Source organism: Pseudophryne corroboree, chromosome 10 (genome assembly GCF_028390025.1).
Source record: "Pseudophryne corroboree isolate aPseCor3 chromosome 10, aPseCor3.hap2, whole genome shotgun sequence".
Classification (NCBI taxonomy): domain Eukaryota; kingdom Metazoa; phylum Chordata; class Amphibia; order Anura; family Myobatrachidae; genus Pseudophryne; species Pseudophryne corroboree.
Window position 1 is genome coordinate 86,082,559 of NC_086453.1, and position 13,669 is coordinate 86,096,227.

Genomic DNA, 13,669 nt, shown 5'->3' on the forward strand with positions numbered 1-13,669 from the left:
CCATCTGCAGTGCCCAGTGTCTTGGTTTTTTTGCTTTACTTACAAACATGACTCAGTACGTAACAATTGTTTTTGATTTATATCACATACATTTCAGGCTTTATAAGATCATTCTATGTCACACTGCCATTATGAATGATGAAGTGATATTTTAGTTTTGTGATTCTAATACTTTTGCCAGCTGCGAGTGTATAGCATCGATGATATAAGGGCTGATCACTGCGATGGTTAGCACTCACCCACATCCCAAACTACCCCCCAAATGTTGTACCTCTAACCAGCCTGGAATAAACACATTGATGGAAGTTGTACCATGTTGTGCGCGGCTTGTGCTCTCCAATGGTTTCCAGTTTCAGTCACATAACTTCTATAGTATATACATAACGCATCACTTATACAGATACGTGTACAAATATATACATAGCAAGTTACATTTACTGTGTGTTATAGCAGCAGTTTCCTCTCCATTCACCCGCTTTCACCTCCTGCTTAACGGTCTTCAGTGGGTATAAACATTCCTAAATTCTAATGACTGTGAGAGCCCATGCAGTGAGTATGCTCATGAAAATGATGCAAGTTTGGGCCTGTAAACAGTTTTTTGGCAAAAAGTTAACCCAAGTGTGTATGTGTGTCACCGTGGTAAGCTCCACTGGGGCAGGGAATGATGTGAGTTGCTGAAATAGTCTTGGTAAAGCGTAACGTGTGTGTGCTATATAAATGTGAATGATAATGCTAAAAATCCAACTGGCAGTTATCTGCTATTGGATCACGTGTGCTGAAACCTGTCCATCACACGAACAAGCACCCATGTCAGCTGGTCACTTCATCTGAGCAGTGGGATCAGCTCGATTCTGTCACCTCTCTGCGTATCACCATTTGAGGCTAATACTGGACACTGGAGTCTACTTACTAAGCCTTGGAGAGAGATAAAGTACCAACCAACCAGCTCCTGTCATTTTTTAAACACAGCCTGTGGCATATGACAGATGGGACCTGGTTGGTTTGTACTTTGGAGCAGACATATTAAGCCTGGAAATGTGACAAGTTGAAGGTGATAACGCACCAGCCAATCTGCTCCTGTCATTTTTCAAACCCGTAATGATTGGCTGATGCGTTATCACCTTCCACTTATTACTTCTTTATCACTTCTCCAGGCTTAATACATCTGCCCTCAATCTCTCTTCAAGACTTAGTACATAGACCCCCTAGTGCAGAGAATCAGACAGTTTGTGGGCAGCATGGGTACTCATCTGAAAAAGTGAAAAACTAGTTTTGCCTTCCCAAAAAAAAAAAGTACAATGCGCGTAACCCAACCATGTAACATTAAAGACGGATCTATTCTGCTCTCATCATGTACAGCCAGTGCTGTTGAGAGATCGGTCGGACACGGGTAACATTTTGAAGCCGTGGCCTAATCAGAGGAGTTATGGCCACACCCTCTTGTTCACCGCGAGTATGGGGGGACCTTGAGCCCCTCAGCCAGGACGAATTTGGGGGGGGAGCACAATCAGTGGTGGCAGACCCAAGTAATTAGTACCCACTGCTCCTCCTCTCAGCGGCCCTGTGTACAGCAATGAAATATGTTGCCAGAAAGTATTCACACAGACGGATTCTTCTAGTTATGCTGGACACACACCTCACCGATTTGACAAACGATGCTAGCCACTAGACAATTTTTGTAGCTTAAAAGCGATTCAGAGAACATCCGATTTCCAGCGGCATGTCATTGTTGATGTAAATAACAAACAGGTGATGTTTCAATGTACTTTCAGCAGGAATGGATCCTCGTGGTGGGAATCTAATACACACCACATTTTCAGGTGTAGTATGGTATGCCGGCGGTTGGGCTCCTGGCGACCAGCATACCAGCGCTGGAATGCCGACCGCCGGCATACCAACAGCTGGGCGAGTGCAAATGAGCCCCTTGCGGGCTCGCTGCGCTCGCCACGCTGCGGGCACGGTGGCACGCTATCTATTCTCCCTCCAGGGGGGGCGTGGACCCCCAAGAGGGAGAAAAGATGTCTATATGCCTGCGGTCGGGATTCCGGCGCCAGTATGGTGGTCGCTGGGAGCCCGGCAACCTGAAGACTACCCCACATTTTCAGCCTGACAATTTACTATCTAGCTAACGACTGTTGTGCAGCATTCCTCTTATCGCATATCTCCCAACTGTCCTGATTTTCGTGGGACACTCCTGTTTTTTGGGACTGTCCCACCCCGCGGTTCACTGTGTCCCACGGTAAGGGGGGGGAGGGGGGGGGCGGCAGTTGCAGTACACAGGGAATAGATGCTGCGCGCATGCGCACAGCATCTATTCACAGAGATAAGAGGGACTGGGGGCATTGCCATCAGCTCACAGAGTGCTTGGCATGCCCCACAGTGCCAGAAAATGGGGGCGTAGCTCGCAATAGCAACATTACCGCCGGAGTCCCGCTTCTTACCACCTGAAAGTTGGGAGGTATGCTATCGGGTCCTGATGTCACTGGTTTTGGCCTGTTGCCCACCCGTGCAGGGTACACACTATCAGATACTAATGATGAGCAGTCATAAATCAGCTTTACAGCCTGATTATTGTATAGTGTGTTCCCAGCTTTACTTCCGCGCCTTGTATTGCTATCCATATGGACTATATAAGCCACAAAGCCTAGGGATCAATAGATTGGGAATGCAACACAAATCTTCATGTGGACAAACCATCAGAGAATAAACTTGTTTGATCCTGAATGATCATGAGAATATACTGGACCACTGAACAGCCTGCGCCAACTCCTAATTTATACTGCAGAAAATAGCAAGAGGTTCAAAAGAAAAAATATGACCATGTTTTCCAGCTGTTTCTCTTAACATCACTGTGTAAAAGGAGAATGTACATGGTCAGACAAGACCACACCCCTTGTCACATTCAAGTCATTTTCCATCACAATTTTCCAAATCACCACCTAAGTTATTCTGATCGGACGTTGATGGGATCAGCAGTTTTAGCTCACGTATTCATTCACCTGTGACCAATTTTATGTAAAGCAATTAAACTTGTGTGTTTGAATCACTGTAACATTTCCCTGGAAATGTAACTGAATCCTGCTTGGCAAGTGTACTTCAATCTCAGAGGGGACCAGACTGTGACGGCGACGTCTGTTGCTGCTTTGGCTACCGCTCTCCCAGCCAGACACCACGTAGTCCTATTCGTTTGTCCCAGTGGAAAATGAGTGCACAAGGCAGGTAACACAGCCATAGAGGGGCTAGTGGGAGGTTAGAAAGCGGACGCTCAGATGTCACAGACGGAATACAAAGAAAGAAAACAAGAGGAACAAACAGGATGCAAAGAAAAAGTGTTTTTTTTTCTTTTGTGTACACATTATACAATGTGAGTTGTACATATTGAGAGAAAAAACGTCAGACACTAATTAACGATAAAAATATATAATAACATCCATACAGGAACACAAATTCAAATATTGTAACAATACCTTTGAGGCAAGAACGAGTTACACGCAGTACACAGCGTAAAAAAGTTCTAGATTAGGACACATAAAAAGGAGCGCGTGACTGGGCATCGGAAGCCGTAATGGGTTTAGTGAGAAATACATTTGGTAACATGGAGAAATAGTTTTCCTTTAGATTTCTTGTGTTTCAACCAAGTTAATGAGTTAAACAAAAAAAAAAAAAGAACCCCTACGGAAGAACGGCAGGGGTAATAATTATTCCATGAAATTTTGGCTAATCTTATTTTTTTGTTTTTTTATTATTTTACTTATTTAAATACTTTATACACCCATATTTCTACTACTTACAAAGTCAGTTTGCTTATTAAATCCAAAATGTTTCAGATACAATGTTGTCACCATTTAAATGTTTCCATCATAGCTTTGAACCGGATTCCTATGCTTTACAATATGATACAGATTTTAAATCACACAATTATTGCAGCTTGTTAACTAGACAGCGGCAGCTCTCTGTGCTTCTACCGCTACAAAGAAAACTGGACAACTGATCACCACACACCCCATGTTTTGCCAGGTTGACCCATGGCATTGCAAAACGTGTCCTCTCTCACTTGACATCACAGGTGACAGGTCTGTCATCCCTATTTTATACACAGCAAAACAAAGGGACAGAATTTAATACACTGCAAAGGACATAAAGAAATTAAGTCGGCAAATTGGAATTGTGCACAGAGAATAACAAAAACAAAATAAAAACAAAGGAAAAAAAGCAGCTATCAAAAAAAAAAACTTGTTGGTTTTTATGCGGCTTCCTCAGTAGTGCCGTCTATAGTATAACACATTATTATATTACAGTTTAAGAGGGGGCAATGATACGCTGTAGCCCATAGCAACCAAATCAGCTGAGCAACTTGTGGAAAAGGCCATGATTATTATATTATTATTACACGCCTGGCAGCAATAACATTTCTGATATGAAAAAGAGTCCACCCATAATATATTTTCTGAGCCTTATTGCTGGCTGTAAACTAGAGCGATCTTGTATATGAATATACGATTTTGCCGCATTTTACGATGCATCGTATGCACATCGTATGTGTTTTGCATACGGTAACAATGCGATGCACTGCCTCGTGGGTCAAATGTCGCATCCTCAGATCATATGTGCAGGCCATATTATCGGTTGTAATCGTATGCACATACGATGCATCGTAGGATGGTGCATATGATCAGCGTCCTTTTGAATTACTTTTTTTTGGTTTTTAGTAATCACGTGATTAAGGTGAGGCATACAGTCATACGATAGATCGTATGCCTCATCGTATGTAAAAAAAATAACAAGTAGTGTGCCAGGGGCTCCCAGGGGGAGTGAAGGGAAATTAGCTGTGAAATCGGATCTTACGCTGGTCATACTAATGTATGGCCAGCATTACATATTACAGACAATCTGAACAGAATACCAGCAGAAAAAAAGCCTATTTTGTGCATTCAACTGAAATACCCATTGATTTAGTTTGCAATTCATTTCCATTGCAACCGGTAACCAAAACATTGAACCAATAATCCAAATCAGCAAAAATAACTAAATCTCAAAGGATACAGTAAAGTGACCATGTTAATTGCATAACTTTTTAATTTGCGATTACCCTTCTCCCCCTAGAATTCAGGTAAAACAAATGCACCCCTCTATAAATATCATCCAGTATTCTCTCCAAAGTAAGATTGGGACCCTCCCGTGTGTTTATTTGTATGACAGAATCAACTAATCTTCAGCAGAAAAATCCAAGACGGATTGGAAATGAGCCAGAACAGAGTGGAGGCTGAGGTCACTGATTCCTAGTGAGATGGACAGGCTGCATCCTGATGAATTCTGGTTCAGCCCACGAAGTGCCCAACCCCGCTGTCTGTAGGCAATTTATTAATGGTCGCAAACATACATTCAAAGCTAGCCTACACTAGATATAATGACACTGATTATTACGTAATTTATGAGTGACCATATATAGCTAGAAATTACGTTTTCTAACACGTTTTTACCACAGCAAATGTAGCTGTACACTGTCTCACCACCAGTCATGACCTGATGCTACAGAGATCCAGGGTAACAAACACCGGACACCAAGCATTTCCATATACATACTCTATTTGTGGCTACTGAGCCTCTTCATATTATTCACTGAGAGGAAGTGATAAGATATTTTTATTACCTTATGAAAATTGCCAAGTAAAAGAGAATATAACAACACTTTTTTAAAATATATTTACATCCATAGCTGGCTTTTAGAAACAGGAAAAAAAAAAAAAAAACTAGCAAACATTGGTACTAAAGTGCTACTAACCATCTACCTACTGCAGTAGATGTGAGGTGAACAGAACCTAGGGAACATTCCAATGCATTTCCTTGCTGGTTGTACAAAAAACATTTCAAATAAAGAAAAACAAAAACATACAGCAAACAAAAATAATCCCACCATGCAATGCAAATCTGTTCTCATGTAGTGCAGCTATGGAGAAGGATTGGAAGGAAGATTTAAGAATTTGGATGTACTGTATGCTAGGTCAATAGGTAGATTTCTAACTGTAACTGGAACAGGGTAACATTCTGCAAAATATTGGTGCAAAAACAAGCTCGGCATGGAGGAACAGTGATGTTCTGGGGGATACAAGTTGATATATCTTAATAAAATCAATATATAATTTGTGCTATGTTTTGATCATAAGCCCTTCTGCTAAACCTATCATCTGTGTTTTCATGCTCCGAAACAAAGCAACTGCAACTACACATTATTGTTACCTCCGTTCTTTGGGGGACATTTACTAAGTTGTGATTAGAGTGGAGAAGTGAGCCAGTGGAGCAGTGCCCATGGCAACCAATCAGCACTGAAGTAACATCTATAATTTGCATACTATAAAGAGCTGCTGATTGGTTGATAGGGCAATTTCTCCACTGGCTCACTTCACTGCTCTTATCACCGCTTAGTAAATGTCCCCCTTTGTCTGAGAGGAGTAAATGGGCATTCCCATATGAGAAAAGGTCAGTGAGGGCAAGTTGGGACGGATTCAGGTCCCGACATTAGTGCGGCACATGCCGCAAAGCACCAATGTTCGGCACTTTGTGCATACGCCGGACCCGTACTGTGACGTGGGATGCAGATTGGCTTCGGATTGTCCTCCCATTTTGGGGGAGGGCCGAGCTCAGGATCTCTGTCAGTGGATGGAGATTTCCTGGCCTGTTTGTTGTATCAGCGGCGGGCAGCCAGCCAATGGTGTTGCAGATGATCTGATGCTGTGTTCTAGGACGTAGCTTGGATCAGTAGTGCAGCAGGAGGCGTGACGCCACCTGCTGCATTACCGTAATAGGCTGAATCCGGCCCATTATGCGGAGATGGCAGCAAGGATAAGTATTCTGTTTCCAGGCGTATACATTAAGCCAAGTATAGGTCTAGTGTGCACTGATGAAGGTGACTAGTAGCAGATCAGCTTAGGAACATCAAAGATGGTTATAAATCTGCATATTGCCGATTAGGCACACTCATTACGGTGCACACAAAGCAAAAACATCTATGGCTGATTTCCATTCACCGCTTAGCCAGGCCCTATAGGTCTGAACATAATTGGACATGATGACTATAAATTGTGAAAGTGCTGGCTGTAGTCCGTAGCAACCAGACTCTGACAATTATAGCAATGACAGCAAATAGAGTAATTCTACCTTTAGTAGGGAAAGAAATTGGAGTTTTTAGCACACACCAAAAGAGAATATCTTTAGGGTTACCTACGAAGCATCGCGTTTTAAAACCTTGCGCTTCTGATCATGTTTATGCTTGAAATTTAAAAGAACAAGACACGGCTACAAATAGCATTGCCCTTTCAAATATCAGAGGGCCTAATGCAGATTGGTTCGCTCGCTAGCGTTTTTTGCTGCGCAGCGATCAGGGCACTACTGCGCATGCGTATACACTGCAATGCGCAGGCGCGTCGTACGGGTACAAAGCTGATTGTCCCTGTGCAAGGAGATTGACAGGAAGAGGGCGTTTGTGGGTGGCAACTGACCGTTTTCAGGGAGTGTCTGGAAAAACGCAGGCGTGTCCAAGCGTTTGCAGGGCGGGTGTCTGATGTAAATTCCGGCCTTGAACAGGCTGAAGTGATCGCAGCGGCTGAGTAAGGTCAGACCTACAGGGCGGCTGCACATGCGATCGCATACTTACACAGCTAAAATAAGAATTTACTTACCGATAATTCTATTTCTCGGAGTCCGTAGTGGATGCTGGGGTTCCTGAAAGGACCATGGGGAATAGCGGCTCCGCAGGAGACAGGGCACAAAAAGTAAAGCTTTTCCAGATCAGGTGGTGTGCACTGGCTCCTCCCCCTATGACCCTCCTCCAGACTCCAGTTAGGTACTGTGCCCGGACGAGCGTACACAATAAGGAAGGATTTTGAATCCCGGGTAAGACTCATACCAGCCACACCAATCACACCGTACAACTTGTGATCTAAACCCAGTTAACAGTATGATAACAAAAGGAGCCTCTGAAAGACGGCTTCCTACAACAATAACCCGATTTTTGTAACAATAACTATGTACAAGTATTGCAGAATAATCCGCACTTGGGATGGGCGCCCAGCATCCACTACGGACTCCGAGAAATAGAATTATCGGTAAGTAAATTCTTATTTTCTCTATCGTCCTAGTGGATGCTGGGGTTCCTGAAAGGACCATGGGGATTATACCAAAGCTCCCAAACGGGCGGGAGAGTGCGGATGACTCTGCAGCACCGAATGAGAGAACTCCAGGTCCTCCTTTTGCCAGGGTATCAAATTTGTAAAATTTTACAAACGTGTTCTCCCCCGACCACGTAGCTGCTCGGCAGAGTTGTAATGCCGAGACCCCTCGGGCAGCCGCCCAAGATGAGCCCACCTTCCTTGTGGAATGGGCATTTACATATTTTTTGCTGTGGCAAGCCTGCCACAGAATGTGCAAGCTGAATTGTACTACAAATCCAACGAGCAATAGTCTGCTTAGAAGCAGGAGCACCCAGCTTGTTGGGTGCATACAGGATAAACAGCAAGTCAGATTTCCTGACTCCAGCCGACCTGGAAACTATATTTTCAGGGTCCTGACAACATCCAGCAACTTGGAGTCCTCCAAGTCCCTAGTAGCCGCAGGCACCACAATAAGCTGGTTCAGGTGAAACGCTGACACCACCTTAGGGAGAAACTGGGGACGAGTCCACAGCTTTGCTCTGTCCGAATGGACAATCAGATATGGCTTTGTGAGATAAAGCCGCCAATTCTGACACTCGCCTGGCCGAGGCCAGGACCAACAGCATGGTCACTTTCCATGTGAGATATATCAAATCCACAGATTTGAGTTGTTTAAAACAATGTGATTTTAGGAATCCCAAACTACGTTGAGATCGCCCAGTGCCACTGGAGACATCAAAAAGGGGTTGTATATGCAGTACTCCCTTAACAACTTCTGGACTTCAGGAACTGAAGCCAATTTCTTTCTGGAAGAAAATCGACCGGTCGAAATTTGAACCTTAATGGACCCCAATTTGAGACCCATATACACTCCTGCTTGCAGGAAATGTAGGAATTAACCTAGTTGAAATTCTTCCGTGGAGCCTTCCTGGCCTCACACCATGGAACATATTTTCACCTAAGCGGTGATAATGTTGTGCGGTCACCTCCTTCCTGGCTCTGACCAGGGTAGGGATGACCTCTTCCGGAATGCCTTTTTCCCTTAGGATCCGGCGTTCACCCGCCCTGGCGTCAACGCAGCTGCGGTAAGTCATGGAACAGACATGATTCTTGCTGAATCAAGATCCTTTCTAGTATCTCTTGAAGTTCCGGGTACCAAGTTCTTCTTGGCCCAAACCGGAACCCCGAGTATAGTTCTTACTCCTCTCCTTCCTATCATTCTCCATACACTGGGTATGAAAGGCAGAGGAGGGAACACATACACTGACTGGTACACCCACGGTGTTACCAGAGCGTCCCAGCTATTGCCTGAGGGTCTCTAGACCTGGCGCTTCATGTGGGACGCCATCATAACCACCTTTGGTCTTTCCCAACGGTTTACAAACATGTGGAAACTTCCAGATGAAGTTCCCACTTTTCCGGGTGGAATTCATTTATGCTGAGGAAATCTTCCTAGTTGTCCACTCCCGGAATGAACACTGCTGACAGTGTTATCACATGATCTTTCGCCCAGCGAAGAATCCTTGCTGTCATTGCCCTCCTGCTTCTTGTGCCGCCCCGTCTGTTTACGTGGGCGACTGCCATGATGATGTCCTACTGGATCAGCACCGGTTGACTTTGAAGCAGAGGTCTTCCTAGGCTCAGAGCATCGTAAATTGCCCTTAGCTCCAGTATATTCATGTGGAGAGAAATCTCCAGACTTGACCACACTTCCTTGGAAATTTCTTCCTTGTGTGACTGTTCCCCAGCCTCTCAGGCTGGCATCCGTGGTCACCAGAACACAGTCCTGAATGCTGAATGTGCTGCCCTCTAGAAGATGAGCACTCTGCAGCCCCCACAGAAGAGACACCCTTGTCCTTGGAGACAGGGTTATCCGCTGATGCATCTGAAGATGCGATCCGGACCATTCGTCCAGCAAATCCCCCTGAAAAGTTTTTGCGTGAGATCTGCCGAATGGAATCGCTTCGTAAGAAGCCACCATTTTTCCCAGGACTCCTGTGCATTGATGCACTGATACTTGGCCTGGATTTAGGAGGTTTCTGACTAGGTCGGATAACTCCCTGGCTTTCCCCTCCAGGAGAAATACCTCTTTCTGGACTATGCCCAGAATCATTCCTAGGAACAGCAGACGTATCATCGGAAAACAGCTGCGATTTTTGGAATATTTAGAATCCACTCGTGCTGTCGTAGAACTACTTTAGATAGTTCTTTTCCGACCTCCAACTGTTCTCTGGAAACTTGTCCCTTTCAGGATATCGTCCAAGTAAGGGATAATTTAGATGCCTTTCTTCTTTTAAGAATCATCTTTTCGGCCATTACCTTGGTAAAGGCCCGGGGTGCCGTGGATAATTCAACGGCAGCGTCTGAAACTGATATTGACAGTTCTGTATCACGAACCAGAGGTACCCTTGTTGAGAAGGGCAAATTTGGACATGGAGGTAATCCTTGCTGTCCAGGGACACCATATAGTCCCCTTTTTTCCGGTTCTCTATCACTGCTCTGAGTGACTCCATCTTGATTTGAACCTTTTTATGTAAGTGTTCAAAGATTTCAGATTTAGACTATGTCTCACCAAGCCGTCTGGCTTCAGTACCACAATATAGTGTGGAGGACTAATACCCTTTTCCTTGTTGTAGGAGGGGTACTTTGATTATCACCTGCTGGAAATACAGCTTGTGAATTTTTTCCCAATACTGCCTCCTTGTCGGAGGGAGCCGTTGGTAAAGCAGGCTTCAGGAACCTGCGAGGAAAAAATGTCTCGACTCTCCAATCTGTACCCCTGGGATAATACTTGTATGATCTAGGGGTCAACTTGCGAGTGATCCCACTGCGCGCTGAGACTCTTGAGACTACCCCCCCCACTGGTGGAGGGCTTCTTTTCCTGGGAAGGGGCTGCCTGCTGCAGTCTACTTCCCTTTCCTCTATGTCTGGGCAGATATGACTGGCCTTTTGCCCGCTTGCCCACATGGGAACGGAAGGATTGAGGCTGAAAAGACAGTGTCTTTTTCTGCTGAGATGTAACTTGGGGTAAAAAGGTTGGATTTCCCAGCTGTGGCCGTGGCCCCCAGGTCCGACGGACCGACCCCAAATAACTCCTTCCCTTTATACGGCAATACTTCCATGTGCCGTATGGGATCTGTATCACCTGACCACTGTCGTGTCCATGACATCTTCTGGGAGATATGGACAACGCACTTATCTTGATGCCAGAGTGCAAATATCCCTCTGTGCATCTCGCATACATACATATAGAATGCATCCTATTAAATGCTCTATATCAATAAAATATTTTTAGTCAGGGAATTCGACCAAGCCAACCCAGCACTGCATCTCCAGGCTGATGGCGATCGCTGGTCGCAGTATAACCACCGTCTGTGTGTATATACTTTTTAGGATATTTTTCCAGCTGCCTATCAGCTGGCTCCTTGAGGGCGGCCGTATTTGGAGACGGTAACGCCACTTGATAAGTGTGTGAGCGCCTTATCCACCCTAATGGGTGTTTCCCAACGCGCCCTAACTTCTGGCGGGAAAAGGTATAACGCCAATATTTGCTATCGGGGTAAACCCACGCATCATCACACACTTCATTTTATTTTTTATCTGATTCAGGAAAAACTACAGGTAGTTTTTTCACTTCCACATAATACCCTTTTCTGTGGTACTTGTAGTATCAGAAATATGTAACAGCTCCTTCATTGCCCTTAACGTGTGGCCCTAATGAGGAATACGTTTGTTTATTCACCGTCGACACTGGATTCAGTGTCCGTGTCTGTGTCTGTGTCGACCGACTGAGGTAAATGGGCGTTTTTTATAAAAAAAACCCTGACGGTGTTTCTGAGACGCCTGGACCGTTACTAATTGTTTGTCGGCCGTCTCATGTCGTCAACCGACCTTGCAGCGTGTTGACATTCTCACGTAATTCCCTAAATAAGCCATCCATTCCGGTGTCGACTCCCTAGAGAGTGACATCACCATTACAGGCAATTTCTCCGCCTCCTCCAGCATCGTCCTCATACATGTCGACACACACGTACCGACACACAGCACACACACCTGGAATGCTCTGACAGAGGACAGGACCCCACTAGCCCTTTGGAGAGACAGAGGGAGAGTTTGCCAGCACACACCAAAAAACGCTATAATTACATAGGGACAACCTTATATAAGTGTTTCTCCCTAATAGCATCTTTATATATATATTTATATCGCCAATTTGTGCCCCCCCTCTCTGTTTAAACCCTGTTTCTGTAGTGCAGTGCAGGGGAGAGCCTGGGAGCCTTCTCTCCAGCCTTTCTGTGAGAGAAAAAATGGCGCTGTGTGCTGAGGAGATAGGCCCCGCCCCTTTTACGGCGGGCTCGTCTCCCGCTCTTTAGTGAAGTTTGGCAGGGGTTAAATATCTCCATATAGCCTCTGGGGGCTATATGTGAGGTATTTTTAGCCAGTATATAGGTTTACATTTGCCTCCCAGGGCGCCCCCCCCCAGCGCCCTGCACCCTCAGTGACAGCGTGTGAAGTGTGCTGAGAGGAAAATGGCGCACAGCTGCAGTGCTGTGCGCTACCTTTAGAAGACTGTCAGAGTCTTCAGCCGCCGATTCTGGACCTCTTCTAACTTCAGCATCTGCAAGGGGGCCGGCGGCGCGGCTCCGGTGACCATCCAGGCTGTACCTGTGATCGTCCCTCTGGAGCTAATGTCCAGTAGCCAAGAAGCCAATCCATCCTGCACGCAGGTGAGTTCACTTCTTCTCCCCTCAGTCCCTCGTTGCAGTGATCCTGTTGCCAGCAGGACTCACTGTAAAATAAAAAACCTAAGCTAAACTTTCTCTAAGCAGCTCTTTAGGAGAGCCACCTAGATTGCACCCTTCTCGGCCGGGCACAAAAATCTAACTGGAGTCTGGAGGAGGGTCATAGGGGGAGGAGCCAGTGCACACCACCTGATCTGGAAAAGCTTTACTTTTTGTGCCCTGTCTCCTGCGGAGCCGCTATTCCCCATGGTCCTTTCAGGAACCCCAGCATCCACTAGGACGATAGAGAAAATACACTCCCCTATAGGCAGCGACTATCTGATCGCAGCTCTGCAAAAAATAGCTAGCAAGCGAACAGATCTGAATTAGGCCCATAGAACGTACAGAAATCTATACAAACAAATTAGAATGCCTTTAATTACCTAATGGAAAGGTCTAAAAAAGGAATACACTTGAAAAGAGAATGTAGAGTTTTTGAGAACATACAGAGTGAGAGAGAAAATACGAGCTATTGGGAAATTTTATGCCATCCTATATAATAAAAGGATAATGCTGCTCTGGGGAGAAGTCAAGTGTTTTGCGCACTTGCGGCCACTAGTTGGCGCCTGATAGAGCAAAGCCAGTGTTGCTCCATTAAAACATGCACAGCCGCTGGTGCTGACATTACTGTTATATTGTTCCGTCACTTTGACGGACTGGTAACTAGTATATAATACAATAGATCACTTCAATTCCTCACAATGCAAGACGTATGCTGTGAAGGCTTTTTAAGGTTTGGCC